We start from the raw sequence: 19,697 nt of genomic DNA, 5'->3' as shown, positions 1-19,697 counted from the left end.
TCAAGTTTGCTAGCTTAAAAATAAAAACAAGCAGTCCAAGGCTTGGTCGACAGTATCCAGACAGACCACGTAGCAAGAGACAATAGAGCATCCAACCCAGAAAGCTATCTAAGCAATCAAAACAAGAGAAAGCAAAGAGACAAGACAAACTCCAAGTTGTTTAGTTCGTAAACCAAACCGGAGATTGACTGAAGTGGTGTTGATCTACTTCGCTAATGCAAAGGAATAGCGTTTCGAAGGCTATCTGGCCGTACTTCAGGCTCCGTCTAAAGTTTACAAATCGAACAACAAGCTAACTCCCCAGCAGAGTCGCCAAATTGTTGTGGAGGTAAATCCTCTCTGCGGATAGAGACGATCCCTACTAGCCCAGACCGGGTCTAGCAACAATCAAACAATGCTATCACGCAAGTTCCTAATTGCAAATTAAAAGTGGATGATGAGAACCTACTTGGATTCCAACGCTAATATTCGTAGAAGAGACGTCGCTCTCGTTCCTTTGCCTCGGCCGGTCACGATCCCCACGATCTCCGTGATTGGACACCTGCACATGCAAAGAACAACACAAATACAAGCATAAAATCCAATAGATGCAATTATATATCAGTCAGAAAAGATATAACTCAACATCAATCATTACAAAAGACAATGAGAGTGGAACCATAATGATAGTCATCTATTATTGATAAATAACAAAGAAGAATACAACCATTGTTCTGACGTCAAATCCTCCTTTGGTTGGGTAGTCAACTACACAAGTCTTGCAAAGCTTGTTGGGATGGGAAACAAGCCTCTCTCTCTTGGGTGACAAGAATCTCCTCACTTAGATTTGGCCTTATGGGTGCAAAGAAGGCTCTTGCAGCTTCAAACTCTTGAACTCCTGGTATTCTCTATCACTATGCTGGAACTAGCTTGCTCAAGGCATAGAGACAAGCTTTTATAGATAGAGGGGAGGGAGATAAGATCAATCACAATTTCAATGGGATTGGCTTTATCACTTAGAAGTTTCCATGAAAGGTGGCAAACCACTTCCCTTCTATGGAGATTCAAAGCCAAACCATCCTAACTCAACACGGATTCAGTTGGTGAATGGGTTAAGGAGAACCTTCGGAAGTTTGTTTGTTAAAAACTTTACCCAACTGGGTTGGCGCGAGTGCGACTCTGAGACAGAGCGCAAATGGCGCGCCCTCTTTAGAGGATTTACCCCATTGGCGCGAGAAGTACACTTTGGAACCGCACCAGTGCAAAAAGAGGTCCTTTTATGGGTATTCTACAGGAGATGTCTTCAGGGCATATGAAGCTCATACATAGAGGAATATGATGCAAGTGGTTTCAGGTCATGTCACTTCTCACAGGTCCCAGAATGAGTCTTCCAGTGTGCGGGAGAGGGGTAACAGGGACGGTGACAAACGGTGACAAATTACTGTGTAACAGGAAGTACATAAATCCTTTTATATAATCTCAATAATCCACATTTTTAAAAATATATCCTTTATACTTGAAAATTTTCATTACTTCATTTCGTAATTCTTGCTTATGCATACCATGCATTATTGTCTTGTAATTTCATTATTTGTTTCTCTAATGCTCATTTCTAAATGTAACATGAGGAAAATATGAGGTCTTGTACTCATAGTATATGCTAACTTGTTTGGTATTACTTTAATGTATATTATGTTGAATTTACACATTCAATAATTTTGACTATCTTCTATTTCAAATATTTAAATTATTTTTGCATAAATATATATTGAAGTTCATTGTGGTCAATATTTAGTTCAAAATGTATTCTAAGTAATGTCTCCAAATCCTAGTGCATGCATTATTTCAACAAGTTCTAAGTTATGCATTGATAGTAGTTTGCTTCCTGAGGTTTCAATTTTCTTAATGCATAGGTCATCACTCTACCTTATTATGTTAAAATTACACCTAATCCTTCTTTTGAATCATTTACACAAACTGAAAATCATATCCATATGTTGGACATGGAGTATATGAAGTTGGAATTCAACAATTTTTGAATTTATTCCTTAACCATGTCTTTTGGGGCAAGATTCATATGATGCTATGGTTGTCTAACTAGCCAAATATTTTATTCGAGGTAAATGTGGTGTAGGCAAGTGCTAGGGGGAATTTCGTGCATATCCTTATAATCCCATGCAAATGCACCATATTTTTTTCATTACATGAATCAATTGTTCTTGTTGTTTCTGACTAAGAGTAGAATTAGTGTGCAAAGTTTTACCTGGATTGATTTCGACAATCATAACTATCAAAATATGAATTTTCTTTATCAACTAGCACGAGAAGAGATAATGGGTTTCTCAAATCATAATATTCTTGTAAATATCTAAAAATATGGTTATATGTTTGAGACAACCAAGTAGTTGAGTATATTCTGAAATGGAAAAGAAATGGCTTAATATATTAGCTTTGGTTGGTTCTTTTAATTCCCTTGATTGTACAATAGTTAAGAGCGATTGCACATGATACTCGTTTCGTAAGGATCTTCAACCCATATGGAATCTTCTTTCAATGGTTTTGCGGGTGGATACAAGGAGAGTCTCTTCATGAAGGCCCTGTTGCACTCATTTTGTCAAAGTTCCGAGGAAGTAGATGTACCATATTTTTCTTCAAAGGATTGATATCATCATCCATCAACATTATGTTATTGTAAACCCATTCTGCAAATTTTTAATGTAAATGATGCTAGTAAGACTATGAATGTATATAAAAACTTAGGTAAGTCTATTATTTTGGTGATAATTTCATCCTAGGAGGTTTTTCGTCTCACTAGCTCATCTGTGTTTCTAAACACAGATTGTCGACAAAGTTTTCCCCTCCAACCTCACCCCAAAGCTAAGGAGGATTTCTTCGTCAAAGTCTTAGGTGAGTCCTAGTGTTCTATTCGAGTCTTATGTAAACGTGATTTTGGAATAATTTAAGCTAATTGGCTAAAAAAAATTATTACAAATTATTTCGTCTACTAGATCATACTGTGTCGCAGAATTGGGTGTAATTTTCAAGGGTCTAAGTTGAATGAGGATTCCCCCTTTGAGGGTTGAATTTGTAAGAATCCTATGTAAAAAATATTTTAATGTATGATCCCTCATACTTAGAAACCATGGCTAAAATATTAGAGGGTGGAAAAAAAATATTAATCCCTTCAAGTGTCAATCAATAAAATTTTCTGTCAAAAATAAATTATAATCCTAAGACAAAAATTTAATTAATTAGAATCAAAATTAAAAGCCTAGTGAAATTAAATTCTCTAAGAGAAAAAATTCGTGCGTGTCAAAAAAAAAAAAAATTGGAGGTCCCCACCAAGGGAATATGAGAAATTTCAAGAAAAAATGGACCTTTGGACTTTGGTGGTTAAGTCAAAGTCAATTTTTCGAGGAAATTAGCTCAAAATAACTAATTCTGAACTAGTAAAAAAGGGATTTAGTGAGAAATCCGAAAATTCCTCAAAATAAATATTTTCAACGGCTAAGATTAAAAGATCATCAATGATTTATCAACAACCAAGATTATTTTGATGATGATCAAGCCAACTAGCCGTTGTTTTTCCACTTGGAGGATTTATCTATAAATAGAGAGTCATTTGAGTGTCAAGCCATATGATGTTTGGCTAAGAAATTTCTACAAAAGAATTGATGTAATACTACAGTCCCACTGGGAACATTTATCTGAATCATAATAAAGACTTTGGGGTGCAGTTCATGGTTTTCAGTGTTCATTGATTTGCGGCTTGTGCTGGGTACGAGCTTTACTATATTATTCTTATTAATTTTAAATTTTGTTTTTCATTAGCTGGGGATAAAATAATTCTAATTGTAGATTCTAGGTTTATCTTAGATGATTTTATTCACCATATGTCTAACAAAATTTCTTGAGAAAAATATATACTATTTGCAGGTTCCCCAATCCTTGGTCTCATAGTTCACAAACTGTGGGCATGAACTGACCTTGTTTGGACTCTAAATATTTATATGGTTGATTTAACTTCGTTAAGGCTTTAGTGTGCATTATCTTGTCAAAGTATTATTGGCCATTTATCAAAGAAAAAAAACTCAAAAAAAATTAATTGCTCAAATTTTATTTTAAAACCCTTGTATATTTGTAAATTTTGTAAATAGATTTGTAAACTAATTTTGTAAAATATTTTTTCTAATTGGGTTTTAAGATTTTTTGTATATATTGGGGTTTTGGATATTCGTAAATCTATTTGTTTAGGTGATATCAAGTGGAGAAAGATGAAATAGAACTAGGTCTAGGCCCTTGAGGGTAAGATCTAGTTTCTATTTTTTTTGTAGGTCCAACCATCAAAAGAAATTGAACAGAATTTTAGATTTGAAGAAGATTAATTTTTCTGAGGCAAGGGTTTCATTTTTTAGCCCTCTTGGGTCCAGATCTAACCTCCTAAGGCCCTGCATCACCCCTTTAGCTTTCTGTGTCATTATTTTTTAGCCTTTTACGATAGGTTGTAAGCCCTAGAGGCCTCGACCTCCCCTCCTTGCCCCAACATCTAAGTTTTAGAGACTTTTTAGGCCCGTCCATTAGGCCTAGAGGCCTCAAGATCCTCTTTCAACCTTCGCTTCCTGGGTCATAGCCCCTGTGGGGCCCACGTTAACCCTTTAGGGGCCTCTAGCCTTAGCCTCTAGCCCTTAGAGGGCCTTCTCCCTCTAAAGTCAAGCCTTCTTGGCCTTCTTCTGCCTCCTTTTCCTCATCCTTGGCCTCCTAAGCCTTTTCTTTCCCAATGCTAGCCCTACCAGGGCTAGAATTGGCCTCTTTTGCTCTCATTTGACCCTTATCCATTTCTGAAAATTTGGAACTGAATCTTAGTGTATTTTGCAGAACATTTGGCTCAAACACTTGTGTTTCAAGTGACAACTTCATTGCAAAATTTGGTAGATTTGGGAAAGGTGATCTACAGGGCCTTAGGCCTAGGGTCTCCTCTCTAAACCCTCTTTTCTTCAATGTTTTGTTACAAATGTAATATCTAACTTGTAATAGTTAGGTAAAGGCCCTGAAAACACATCTAATTGGTAAAAATACCTCAAAATCTGCATGATAAATTTTTCCTAATTTTTTTGCCACTTGGGTATTGCATATCTAGCCTAGATCTAACTTCTAGCTTTCTGGATTATCTTTGTGTAACTAAATAATCAGATCTAATATTTTCTGAATAACACATCTAAAAGGGTTCAAAAATCATTTTTTTTAGTTTGGCAAGCTTATTCTAAGTTTTGGACATACTTTGGGACTTGTTGTAGCATTGATAGCTCACTGTCTACATATTTTCGTACCGTTGTAATAAACATTTCCATATCTGATATGTCATTGAATATTGCATCTTAAAGTGGGCTAAAACTCATAATTTTACTTTGACAAAGTGTTAGAAATCTCATTGATCATCTATGGTCACCACATGCTTGTTGTTTATTGGATCTACATTGATTTACTTATCGTTTCCCTAAAAGATAAGTAGAATCATATTTTTTGGATTTGTGCTAATGGTAAAGTATACTAACACATTTGTTGTTGTGAGTTGAACATTAAGTTTGAAAGTTTCATATCCAATAAACATTCACTAAATTAGTTTAATAATAACTTTCCTTGGTATTGAGTATCTTTGGGCATATTGGTATATTGTGAATTTAGTTGAACATCTTTTGATAAGGCATTGAGTAATAAGATCATTAATAATCTATTTGTGGAATCATCATTGGAATATTTATTTTTGAAGTATCTTGGAATATCTTTAATTATCTCAAGTGGTGGTTATTGGCATCTCATTTTATAATTGTTGAATAGAAGATATTTTTTTATTGTTGGCACTTGTATAATTGAGCACTTTGTCTTGTTTAAGATTGTCTTTCAATAAATTGTTAAGTGCTCTCATTATAGGACAATCAACCTCAAGTACTTGAATCATATAAACAATCTCAACTTAAGACTCACTCAATCCATCTTGCATTTCATTCTAAGTATAGTTTCATTAATAACTTACCTCCAAACTTAAGCTTGGTTAATAGACTCTTAGTACAACCCTTTCTCCTTAGCTTGAGGTATTCGACCCTTTCTAGTGGTAAAAATAGTGACCTTGCAGTCGTCAAAGTGACACTCTCGGCAACGTGAGAGGCACTGGGTGCTTAGAACATAGGGGTATGTATCGTTAATCAAGCCTCTGCTTGCTTCCCATTGGCTTGCATCCCACAACCTACTCCGAAGGTTGATCTCAAAATAGTTAAGTGGAAGGTTCAACTTAGACTAGGCATATAACTTAAAGTAACCAAGATCTTGGCATTTCATATAGGTTATTTAATCATCTAAGCAGCAGTGGTCCATCTAGTTACTTGGATTTAATTTTAGACAAGCAAGAAATTTTGACTCCATAAGGCACTGGTCTCAATTCTAAATATAATCGAATCCTTAATCTTGATAAATTTTACCAAGTGGCTAGGCACTCAACTGTGTTTTCCGGAAAAGTTGGTTCCCAACTTGTTTTCGATCACCTAATTTCCATAGGGACTACCCCCCATAGTTTGTTGTTGGGATATAGCTAGAACGGAGTGGGCAGGGATAAGAGTGACAACCTTTGCCCTGAGTTGTTGTCGCGGTGCCTGTACAATCTGAGCGACAACATTTTCTGGAATCGTTTCCGAGTATGTGTTTATCTCATTCTCAACGCTTCAACGACATATTTCTAATATTTTTTCCATTCATTATCCCATCAAGTGGCACAACATTTTTTTCAACTTTCCTTTCATCATTCTTCATCTTTTCATCACCTTATCATTTATTCTCTTACTAATCCTTTCATCTTTTTCATTCACACTTTTAGCACCTGGACATTTAGGTTGGTTTCATGTTTGGGTGGTGACTCCACTTATTCAACCATTCACAAGAGGCTACTCTAGAAGGAATCTTGGTAGCTTGGTTAACCTCGTCCCTGACCCTGAAAAGGTTCTAAGAGCTTGGTTAAACAAATTACATTCTAGAGAGAAACAAAATTTTCTCGGACAGGAAGCCCTCCTTGATCTCCATTTTATTTTCATCAATCCTATGAATCAAGACATCATGGGTGACTTTTACAAGCCTTGCAACTTCACAAACATCTAAGGGTATCCACATGACTTGCCAAATGAATCTACCATGAGAAGCTTCCAATCTTCCAAGGGAATAATGCCATCAATGTTGAAGCACATATAAAGAAATTCAAGAGTTTCATCTAAATATTTTCTCATGCTACCACGTACAACCATGAAGATGTCAGAATGAATTTTTTTGTTCTATACTTAGAAGATGATGCTCTCGATTGGTTTCATGACAAATATGATAATGCATTTGATTCTTTAAGAACCCTCCTTGACTCATTCAGAGATAAATATGGGGATAGGAGAGAAGGAAAATATTTTGTCAAAGAATTCAACAATATTAAGAAAAGAGAGAATGAAACAGTGGAAGGTTTTAACCAAAGATTCAATAAACTTTTAAAAGATATGACTCAGGACTACAAGCCTCCCGACAACACAGTTTTGGAATAGCATCTTGAGTTTTACTGTTATAGACATATTTTTGCACTTCAACCCCAATCTTATATGTCGATAAACTAGGGCTCTTTAACCCCTAAAAGTGTTGTTTCATACCCTAAAGGATCATGGTCAACTGATTACATCATTCCCCAAAAGTTTCACTTGAAAAACCATCCAGAATTGGCCAAAACTGGACCATACTGACTGCTCCATTATCAGGGTGCGATGCATACTGAAGAGGCCTTCTGTGCGGTGCGATGAGTGAGAATGGAAAAATGTCTGAGATGGTTTGCTAAGTGGATGCTCATGGAATCTTCTAGAAACTTCTCCTATGACACTTGCCTCTCTAAATTCGCCCAGGGATGAGTAAGAGATCCAAGAAATCTACAAGTGGAACCAAAAACAACAAGTGGAATGAGACTAATCAAAAACCCAAAGATGACTCACACCCTTGCACACATCTATAAATGGATCCCTCATTTGAGAGATCTGGAGGCTGGAATTTTGTAATTTGTAAGGAAGTGCTGATAGTTTGCATCTGAGAAAGAGCATTGTATTGTTGGGTGATCTTGCTTTTCATGAGATGAAGAGGGCTTTGATGTTGGGAGAATGATGCTGGATCAGACAGCTGGGTTGTAATTCTCCCTTCTTATTTAATAAAGTTCTTTGAGTTTTCCTCCATACAATTGTGTATTTGTGAATGTTGTTATTTGTGAATGTCGTTGTCTATTCATTGTATTTCTGATTCTACAATGCTTATGATATAATAGATCAAGATGCTTTGACAGTGTTTTGTTACTTTGTTTCTACAGGTATTCTCGAAGCGGGATAAGTAGGAGAGAAGTTGCAAGCTCTGTCAAGGGGGAGAGAGATCAAGAAAGGAGTTAAGAAGAACATCCAGGTTGGTTCCTTTGCCTCTCTCTTATCTATCATACATAGAGGAAATCACAAATTGCTTTAAACTGTTTGTTTCTAGGATAGCTGGCAATCCTAGAGGGCTAGTCGATCGAAAAGACACTATTTTTCTCGGAAACAAAATGTCGACTCCACTGGGGAACGAATAGATGTTTGTTTGTTGTTGTTGTTTGTTTTATAAACTATAGATAGAGCCTGAAGTTAGCCATATAGCCTTTGAACTGCGCTTGCTCTGCAATTGCATAGTAGATGAATACTGCTTCAGTCAATCTCTGGTTTAGTTTATGAATTGAACATTTGACTTACAAGCATTCTAGATGCCCTTTTGGTAGCTCAGTAACCTCTCAAGCTCATTCCTCTATACTTTTCTCTTTACTGTCCATCATAGCTCAGCTTAAATCACTGAAATCAACTGCAAATTTGAGCCAAAACACATCTCAGTTGCGCTCCCTGGCCCATCGCACTGTCTGTCACTGACAACTAGTATGCATCACACCTCCAGAGCCTGAAAAGTGCGATGCATCCCTGTTTCTGTGAAGCCTAGGCACGATGACTGACTGAGCCTATTTCTCTTCTTGAAATTTGGGGTTTTTGTCCTTATTTTTAGCTCTGTTTAGTTGATTTTACTGCTTATGAACAGTACCTCATTACTAAGCCTGCTTGCGTTACATAATTCCAGCCTCCATTGATTAGGATTAATAAATTTTTTTATGTATTTGTCCATAATTTACCATCCTTTGTCGAAAAGTTACTTAAATCGATCTGTCATTTTGGTACAAAAAGTGTCGTAACTGTCGTTTTGTGTCAACAAGAGAAGTGTCGTAGATTATTCCTTCCCTGGATAATCGTTTGAAATTTTCTTCAAGTATTTGATTTGATTTGTTGATATTTGAAGTTTCGAAAGCATTTTCTATTCGAAATTGAAAAGTGTCATTTAGTCTTGCTTTCTATTTTGAAAAAGAAATTGTCGAAATGTTGCTTTAAGTCAAGTATTTCAGATCTTTGCTATACTTAGTTTTCCTTTTTGGCATTTTTCACATTAAGAGGAACGAAAAACAAATATATGAATTTGCATTTGCATTTAGACTGTGTGTGAAAAATGATTTAGGAAAAGTGCATTTAGTGTGTGTTGTTTTGTCTCTGTTTGAAAGAATCGTAATTTTCTTTCCTTAGTAGCTAGGATTTTCATTGCTAAAAATAAACAATGATTGTTTATCATTGTAGATTGCATTTTTAGGAATTTTACATCTACATCACGTGGTGAACCATTGAAAGGCAAACTTATAAACAAGATCAACTCTAAAATAAATTTCAATGAACTTAACAATGCTTTGGAACCTAACGCAACACATCTAGAGGTCTAGGCTAGAGACGTGTTCCGGAGTCGTAAAATCTAGTAACTATCATTTTCATCGAAGGTTGGGTGATTCCTTCTCTTTGATACGACAAGTAATAGCACGGACTTGTGCTCCCCGTACCATCGAGTATATATTGGGAGACCACAATAGGCTTATATTCTTTATCCATAGGAAGCCATGTCTATCTCCCTATCGATCGCAATGCACTGAACACAGCATTCGGGAAGATTGACTGCCGTACATATGAAGAAATGCCAGGCATTGACTCGAGAATAGTTTAACATGAAATCAAGATGTATCCAGATGTCAAACCAGTACGACAATGGCTTCGACCTGTTCATCCAAAGAAAGCCATTGCCATTGAGGCAGAAGTTGAAAAACTTTTGCATGTTGGTTTCATTTACCCTGATCCTCTAATTGATTGGGTATCAAATATTGTTCCTGTGATGAAAAAGCAAGGAACGATTAGAGTATGCGTCGATTATAGGGATGTAAATCAAGCATGTCCAAAGGACAACTATCTTACACCCTTCATCGACTAGATAATTGATGAATGTGCCAGATGTGAAATCTTTTCATTCATGGATGGATTTTCCGGATACAATCAAATCAATATCCGCCCACAGGACCAGTCGAAGACTGCATTTATATGTCCATGGGGCACATTCGCGTACCGTAAACTACCTTTCGATTTGAAGAATGCAGGGGAAACTTTTCAGAGGGAAATGAACTACGCCTTCCATGACATCAAACACATCGTTCAACCGTATCTCGACGATCTACCGGCTCATTCACAAAAGCGGACTAATCATCCGCAGCATTTGAGAGCCATATTTCTACGTTGCCGACACTACAAGATACGACTCAATCCGCACAAGTGTGTGTTTTTTGTTGGCTCTGGTCAATTAATTGGTTTCATAGTTTCTAAGGACGGAATTTGACTCAACCCATTTAAGGTTCAGGCAATCCTTCACATGCCTCCACCTTCAAATTTACTTCAAATCCGGAGACTCCAAGGGAAAGCTAACTTTCTGAGGAGGTTCATTCTACATTATGCTGAACTCGCTAAAGGTTATACGCGTCTTTTGAAAAAAGGAGTTCCCTTCCACTGGGATCAGGTTGCGCAAGCTTACTTTGATGCTTTAAAATATTCCTTGATAAAAGCATCATTAATGTATGCTCTTGACTATCAAAAAGACTTTAACCTGTATCTCGCTGTCACAGATACAACCATCGCCATGGTTTTAGTACAGGAAGATAATGAAATAGAACATCCTATATATTATTTAATCCGCAACCTAAATGATACAGAAAGCAAGTAATCTTATGTTGAAAAGTGGGCTTTAGCAGCTGTTCAAGCAGTACAGAGATTTTGACACTATATTCTCTTTCGGAAAACTACCATTGTGTCAAATTGCAACCCTATGACCGACATTGTGTTGCGTCAATTACTAGGGGGTAAATATTCCAAATGGATAGCCATTTTGCAAGAGTTTGATTTGGAATTCACCAAATCCAAATCAAAGAAGTCTCTCGTCTTCGCAGAGTTACTTTGTGACCTTCCATCGTCGTCCAATGATTTAACAACTAAAGCATCAATCATGGATGAGACTCTGTTTTTGATATCGTCGAGTGATCCGTGGTACGGAGATATACTGGTCTATCTCCAAACCCAATACTTTAGACCTAACACCTCTCGCTCTGAACAACGACGTACTCGATACCAAGCCAAAGACTACATGATCATTGGTAATACACTTTACCGTCGTGGTGTCGATACAGTTCTGCGAAGGTGCCTCACGCATGAGGAGGTCAAAAAAGTTTTGAATGACTGTCATTCAAGTGCTTGTGGGGGGCATCTATCTGGTTACGCTATTGCATAAAAGATCTTACGAGAAAGTTACTTCTGGCCCACCATATTCAGAGATTGCATAACTGCAGTCAGAAGTTTCCATGCTTGTCAGATTTTTGATCGTAAAACTAGATTACCACTTGCACCGTTGCATCCAGTAGTTGTTGTTGGGCCATTCGCTAAATGGGGAATTGATTTCATGACATGTAACCCCACCTCGGCCGGGGGGCATGCGTATATTATAGTCGTTGTCGACTATTTTTCAAAATGGTCTGAGGCGATGCCTACATTAAACAACAACGATGAAACGGCTTCTCTTTTCTTTTTTAATCATGTAGTCTCCAGATTTGGTGTTCCACAGGCTACAGTCACGGATCATGGATCGCATTTTCACAATCACATGATGGTTGAATTGATTGCCAAATTAGGACTGTCCCACGATAGTTCTAGTCCATATTATCCGCAGGCTAACGGATAGGTTGAGGCAATCAACAAAGTCCTTAAGCGCATGCGGCAGAGAATGATTGGAATCCACAAACGGAATTGGCATTTAATCCTGTACTTAGATTTGTGGGCATATAGGACTTGGGTGAGAAATGTGACTAGATTTACACCCTTTCATTTGGTGTATGGTCTGGAAGATGTCTTACCAATTCAGTGTGAAATTTCGTCCCTCAAGCTCACAATTGATCTACCTCCTGAAACTTCAAAAGAAGAGGCTCGTTTCTTGGAACTAATCCACCTGGATGAAACTCGTCGTGATGCCACATTGGCTAATGAAGCACATAAGAAACGTGTCAAGGCGCAATTTGAAAAAAATGTCAAGCCTTGTGTCTTCTCAGAAGGTGACCTGGTCTTGATTTACAATCAGGACTCTGACAAATTGGGAGCAGGTAAGTTTGAACCATTATGGATGGGCCCCTACATTGTTAAATGAGTATTGACAAAAGGAGCCTATGAGCTGGTCGATTATGATGGGATTCCACTGTCATAGCCCTGAAACGGGTTGTATCTTAAACGTTACTATGCTTGATTAAGTGTAGTAAAATCTTTTGTTGCATTTTTGTTTTCTTTTTGAGTTTTCATTTTGGTTAAGTAATCCACTTTTCATTTGTTGCAGATGTCAGACTTTTTGGAACCATTTGTTGGGTATGCCGACGGAGCTAGTCATAGTACATGGAACCTATCTTCTGCGGCCTGGGCCATTTTCGCTCCATGCGGTGAGTTAGTGAGTTTAAGGGGGATATGTATTGGCCAATTGACAAATAACATCGCTGAGTATAGTGCATTGATTGAGCTTCTCTTTGATGCCATTTCGCATGGCATACGCCGACTCGTTGTCATGCTAGATTCACAACTCGTGATTCTACAGCTTACTGGCTTTTATTCCATTCGGAACCCAGCTATTTATCGCATGTTTCTAAGAGTCGGGATTTTGGAAAGACAATTTGATTCCATTCAATATCAACACATTTCCAGAAACTTAAACACATTGACTGTTTTATTAGAAAACTATGTGTTAGATAGACATTTGCAGCATTTGTAAAGAAAGAATTTCACATTAACATTTGCATCAGGATTGCATAACTTAACCAAAATAAAACTCCAAAAGTAAAAAAATATATAACTGTTTATAGTTTTTACAAAATGTTTTGTGTCCAAGACAAAATCGGTCACATGACCCAAAAACTCAAAAAATGAATGCAGAAAAACATCCTAGACTAATGATGCTGGTGATAACATGTCACTGCATGTGCGATCATAAGCAGGAGCATAGTCCAACGACATGGAACGCCAGTAGTATGGCGTTGTAACCTCAGAGGTAACTCATCGGTCTTGACATCCTAAATACTGAGAGTGAGGCCCTCGATCTGATCCTGCAGCACTGACAGGGTCTCTGATATGTCTAGATCCCGAAGGACGGCCCTCCCTACAGCCTTTCCTGCTGGAATGTCCGCTGCCACCCATGGGCGTGCCACTGGTCGTACTAGCCCAATATCTGCACAAACATATGAGTTCGATTAGTCTTGATAACATTAAACACAAAAACATTATAAAACTGATAAACAAAGATGTGGTTGAATCATTTTACCTATAACACTCCACTGCTCGCCAGCTGGTAACGCCAAATCCGGGTCACCTCGGAAATCCATCCCGACGTATGGATACTCCACAAAGACCATCTCCTGACAGTCAAACCACTCAAAAAAGGCATCAGAGAAGGAAATATGTGACTGACCGACATGTCTGGCCATAAGATCAACCCATCTCTGCATCCGTGGTTCCCTCGGTGCTGGCAATCCCAGTGAAATGTTCTGAGGCTGCATCAGTGGAATCCTCTCCAAAGCAAAAGCAGTCAATATGGAACCATAGCCAAAATTCTTGGATCTTCCATTCTTTACTTTGGAGAGCTATTCTTTTATGACAAGAAGTACTGCCTCACACCAGTTGAACACCTTCGGTTCTAGGCATTCCAGGGTGTACTGGATGTAAGATCTATTTTCCAAGTGTAAAGCCATGCTGCCGGCCAATCTAGCAAAGGTAAATAAAATGGTCCTCAAGGGGCGATCAGTGACATCCCGGATATTGATCTTATTGTCTTTGCTGGGCTGAGATCCATCTCTACAAAACTAACGAATATAATCTTTCATAGATTCGCCTCCACAGATAGATCCTGATAGTGAAAGAGGGGCACCACACCTCGATAACCCCGTAAGAAAGTAAATATCCTCGACTGTCAATGGAATAGATTCGCCTCTGATCTAGAATACCTGGTCGATCGGATCCCAAGCATCGAGAAAATAATGCAACAAAATGATTTGTTGCCTCATGCTGGATATGCGAAAGAAATTTATCAAGCAACAGTTTCAAAATGCAGCAACTGTGCCCTGGTCATGTAAGGAAATCATGTCCTCTTCTTCATTTTCATGTTCACGCCATGTGACGACCATCTTGATGCAACAAATATCTGAAACACAGACAAAAGATGAGTTAGGATCCAAATTTTAGCAAAAACAGGCACAAAAAAATGGAAAAACTTGCTCAGAATCAAGAAAGGATGGAATGAAAATGAAGAGCTTAGGGTTAGCTCCTACTTGGTCCTGACGGCGTGGAGAATAGTCCACCGGATCTCCCAAAATCAACTGATGAAATTTGAGGGGGAAAACCACTCCAGAGCTCCAAAATCCCAAATTTTGAAATGAAATGATGAAAGTGAAAGGTAAAACAACTTTTTATATTTAGTATTCATGTACTTCAAGTAAAATGTTAGTTTTAATTCATTTTTCATGCATATATATGTATTTCTAATCAATTTGATGGAGTAATTGAGCAGGTTGAACGACCGATGAAAGAATCTAATATGTTAAACGGTGAATTGAACATCTTTGACCATCATCCTAAGCATATGTTGTCGCATGGTTCAAGCTCGTTAAAAAATAAACCTACCACTGAGCATAGTTCCCCACAGTTCAAGCTTGTTAAAAAATGAACCCACCTTCAGTAAATAACCTTTGTGATTGCCATGCTATCAGCCTTTTGAGCCTTGGTTGTGTTCCTGCCATCACCTCCATCCGTTTAGCCGATCATACGCTTCCACTTGATTGTTTACCATTTTGAGGAATAGCTGTGACGAGTGGTCCTGTTAGCAAACCTCTTCACACCACCATGTTTTGAGAAGTTTCAAGCTTACCCAGAACCAGTTGCTACCCTAAACACCACTCGTTCCTCAAAAACGAGTCTCCTTTAAACTCTTTTCAGACTCATTAAATATGAAAAGATTGTCGAGCTATTGGCCTTTCTAGCTCGTTAAAGTAATGGGAAGTGCCATCCCTCTTGTATATTTTAATCTTTTTCGGACCTGAGGGATTATCTCATGAAAAAGTTCGAGCGCTTGTCTTTTTGGCTTGCTAAAGTGATCGAAAAGTCATCCCTTTTGTATTATTTTATCCTTTTTCGGACTTAAGGGATTATGCTACGAAAAAGAACTGCTGGAGTTTCCTTTTCGTCCCTTTTCAAACTCTCTAAACATGAAAAGGATCAAGTTATCCTTGTCGTTAAACTCATTAAAACAATAGCGACAAACTTGTCCCCTAGACAAGAACGAGTTTCACTGTCACTAGGCTCGCTAAAACATAGTGACAGGTTTGCCCGAAGGGAAAATTATAGAACAAGCATATGTTATCCTCCTCAAGCTTGACAAAAAGAAAGAGGTACTGGTCAGCAATGACTAGGGAAGAAGGGAAGAAAACTTGAAGAATTTTATGGTAGCAGGTTGCTCTTGAACATGACACTTTCACTCCATCACCATGATTGAGTCGGGTTGGGTTATTCCATTCACCGGTCATATCACCATTGGTCTTCCACACCATCCATATTTTGGGGTTAACGCTACCAATCCATATCAGTGTCGCCGATATGTTCAAGAGAAGCCATTCAGTTGAGAAACCATAATCCAGTTAATGCCTCATCCACTGCAATACCTTCACCCTCCATTTTTCATGACTGCCATTCCTGAACCTTGTGTCATCAGATCATTTTCACCTCCAAAAAATCATTTGCTTCGTTTCATGTCGTAGATGTGGGATACATTAAGGCCCTCCTACGACAGGTCACTTCTTGTCGACATCAGCTCATTATCCAAGAAGTTGACTTAGAAACAACCCTTTCAGTACTTTGAAGCTTGCATGCCTCAATGGCAAGTTTCTCACTTCCAGTGACAGGTTGACATCAATGGCCTTCGACTGAAAGATTTTGCGTGGTGTTCGACATCGGATCATATATTCACACCACGTGAATTGTACTGTAGTACCTTGAGGGTCATTATCATTATCGGTGATTCCTCTCGTGTTTGTTAACAGCTTACATTATTGGCTGGTAATCAGGTGATGTCTTTCCATGTTCGACTTCAGAACATCTCTTCACATGGATCAACTTGTACATCGGGTGAATATTGAACGAGATTGAAGACCTCAGATCTAGTTTCATCCATCTGGGCTACGATATATTCAGGGATATAAAGACATCAAATGAAGCCGCACAGATGGTCATCCGAGCCAAGGATGATGACCCTACGTATGAAGAGTCACCAGTCTGCAACTGCAGACGATTATCTGTTCTATGTACACGAAATGAATTTATAAAGCTGAGCATGGGAATGCCCGCCTCAGCTAGATCATGAAAAACTATATTATGATGATGTATTGTATTGTATCTTATACAGGTCACCTTCTAGTTTCGAATACCTCGGATCCTCATGATAAAGCATTTCACCCGACATTAAAAGATTTACGACTTCATGCTTTAGGGGGCAACTGTTATAGACATATTTGGGCACTTCAACCCCATTCTTATATTTCGATAAAATATGGCTCTTTAACCGCTAAAAGTGTTGTTTCATACCCTAAAGGATCATGGTCAACTGATTACATCATTCCCCAAAAGTTCCACCTGAAAAACCATCCAGAACTAGCCAAAACTGAACCATGCTGACTGCTCCATTGTTAGGGTGTGATGCATATTGACTCCTACACTAACCAGGTGCGATGCATGCTGAAGAGGCCTTCTGTGGGGTGCGATGAGTGAGAATGGACAAATGTCCGAGACGATTTGCTAAGTGGATGCTCATGGAATCTTCTAGAAACTTCTCCTATGACACTTGCCTCTCTGAATTCGCCCAGGGATGAGTAAGAGATCCAAGAAACCTCCAAGTGGAACCAAAAAAAAGAAGTGGAATGACACTAATCAAAAACCCAGAGATGACTCACACCCTTGCACACATCTATAAATGGATCCCTCATCTAAGAGATCTGGAGGCTGGAATTTTGTAATTTGTAAGGAAGTGTTGATAGTTTGTATTTGAGAAAGAGCATTGTATTGTTGGGTGATCTTGCTTTTCATGAGGTGAAGAGGGCTTTGATGCTGGATCAGACAGCTGGGTTGTAATTCTCCCTTCTTATTTAATAAAGTTCTTTGAGTTTTCCTCCATACAATTGTGTATTTGTGAATGTTGTTATTTGTGAATGCCATTGTATGTTCATTGCATTTCTGATTCTGCAATGCTTATGATATAATAGATCAAGATGCTCTGACGGTGTTTTGTTACTTTGTTTCTATAGGTATTCTCGAAGCAGGATAAGTAGGAGAGAAGTTGAAAGCTTTGTCAAGGGGGAGAGAGATCAAGCAAGGAGTTAAGTGGAAGATCCAGGTTGGTTCCTTTGCCTCTCTCTTATCTATCATACATAGAGGAAATCGCAAATTGCTTTAAAATGTTTGTTTCTAGGATAGCTGCCAATCCTAGAGGGCTAGTCGATCGAAAAGACACTAGTTTTCCTGGAAACATTTACCATGTTGAAATTCTATATGAGATAAGACGCACTCACCCCAATACTCTAGTTTTTTACTAAAGCACAACCAAAGAATTATAGAAGGACAAGAAAGCCTCAGAAAAATTAGAAATACCAGGGTTTGAAAGAGGTAAAATCAAGTCTAAGCGAAAAGAAGTTAAAGAAGAAGAGTTGAAATCAGTTAAAGAATTGACCTGATTAGTAAGAAATGAAAATTGAACATGCTAGACAAATAAGCGAGATGGAGAATTAGGTAATACAGATGGAAATAATCTAAATGCGAATACACTGCCCAGGAATAATAATTATAATAGGGGTAAAAACAATAATCCATGGCCAAGAAGAAATCCTCCAAATGATCAAAGGCTTCCTACAACACTTGAGTATGCTAATATGATTGATGAACATGTTCCTTGTTGTAGACCTTGTGATAGTTTCCATTAAGAAAGTACATGTGCCTTTGCTAAAAGAATCTTGGAGGAAAATAGAAACCAAGAGAATAATAATGCAAGTCAAGATAACTCCAAGGAAAGTCAATGTGCCAACATGATTTCTTCAGCCTTCGCCATCAATACCTTCAATGAAGAGAAATACCCCATTACTCAGGAACAAATTCTAGAACTTTCCAAAAGTAAAGGTTATACCTATCAGAGGAGAGGTAAAGATCCAAATCAAAATAAGCAAGTTCCTTCTGAAAGGTATAGTTCTGGATTAAAGGTGGATTGGGAAACATGGATTAATAACATCAAGATGTCAGTTACAGTCTTAGAAATTTTGAAGATCTATCACAAAGAGCTTCATACTTCAGAGATTTAGGCATTGATCAACAAGAAAAATTTGATACTCATCCTAAAAATGAATAAATTAAGTTAAAAGATATAAATTGCTATATGACCAATGAAGAGTCCCGTCAACCATTCTTTCAAACATTGGATATTAATGAGTGTCTAATTCACAATTGCATGCTTGATTTCGGTGCATCTACAAATGTTATGACCAAGAAGGTCATGGAACAATTGAACTTAAGAATATCTAGACCTTACCATAACATTTTCTCAATGGACTATAGAAAATTTGAAGTCCTCAGTGTGGTTAAAGATCTACAGGTCTCCTTGGCTGGTTAGCCATACAGGATCATCACCATGGATATAGAAGTGATTGATGTTCTAGATGTGTGGGGAATGCTTATGTTCCGAAAATTTACAACTGATTTAGGTGGATCTATTCAGATGGATCTATATTACGCCACTATTTTTGTATCAGTAGGTGATATGTTTAGATTATACAGAGAAGTAGAAAGAAGGTACCACATATAAGTTCTAAATAAGTAGGATAATGGTGAAGAGGTTGTTCCATAGGGTCATCCACCGTATTTTGAGTCAGAGTTTGTCCAGCCAGTATGTCACTTTTCTTCATTCCACCGCCCATCCCCTCCTCCAAGCAGAAAGAGAAGCAGGTTTTAGTTTGACAAAGATATGCAGCAAAGTGATGAGCAATTGCACTGACCAAAGAGGGTCAAATTTCAGCAAGGGACATCTGATAGGCAACTTATTTATCTACTCATCAATCAATAGATGCCAAAGATTGATCCACATCGATGAAATTTGATGCCATGGGAAATCATTTGTATAGTATCTCTAATTCTATCCCTTTTATTTCATGTCATTAGATAGTTTTATTTCACGTGTTTATG

Source organism: Pinus tabuliformis, chromosome 9, assembly GCF_031772625.1.
Source record: "Pinus tabuliformis cultivar Carrire ecotype Pingquan chromosome 9, CPIR1, whole genome shotgun sequence".
In the NCBI taxonomy this organism is placed as follows: Eukaryota; Viridiplantae; Streptophyta; class Pinopsida; order Pinales; family Pinaceae; genus Pinus; species Pinus tabuliformis.
The sequence above is the reverse complement of the archived record's forward strand: the minus strand, read 5'-3'. Positions refer to the sequence as shown.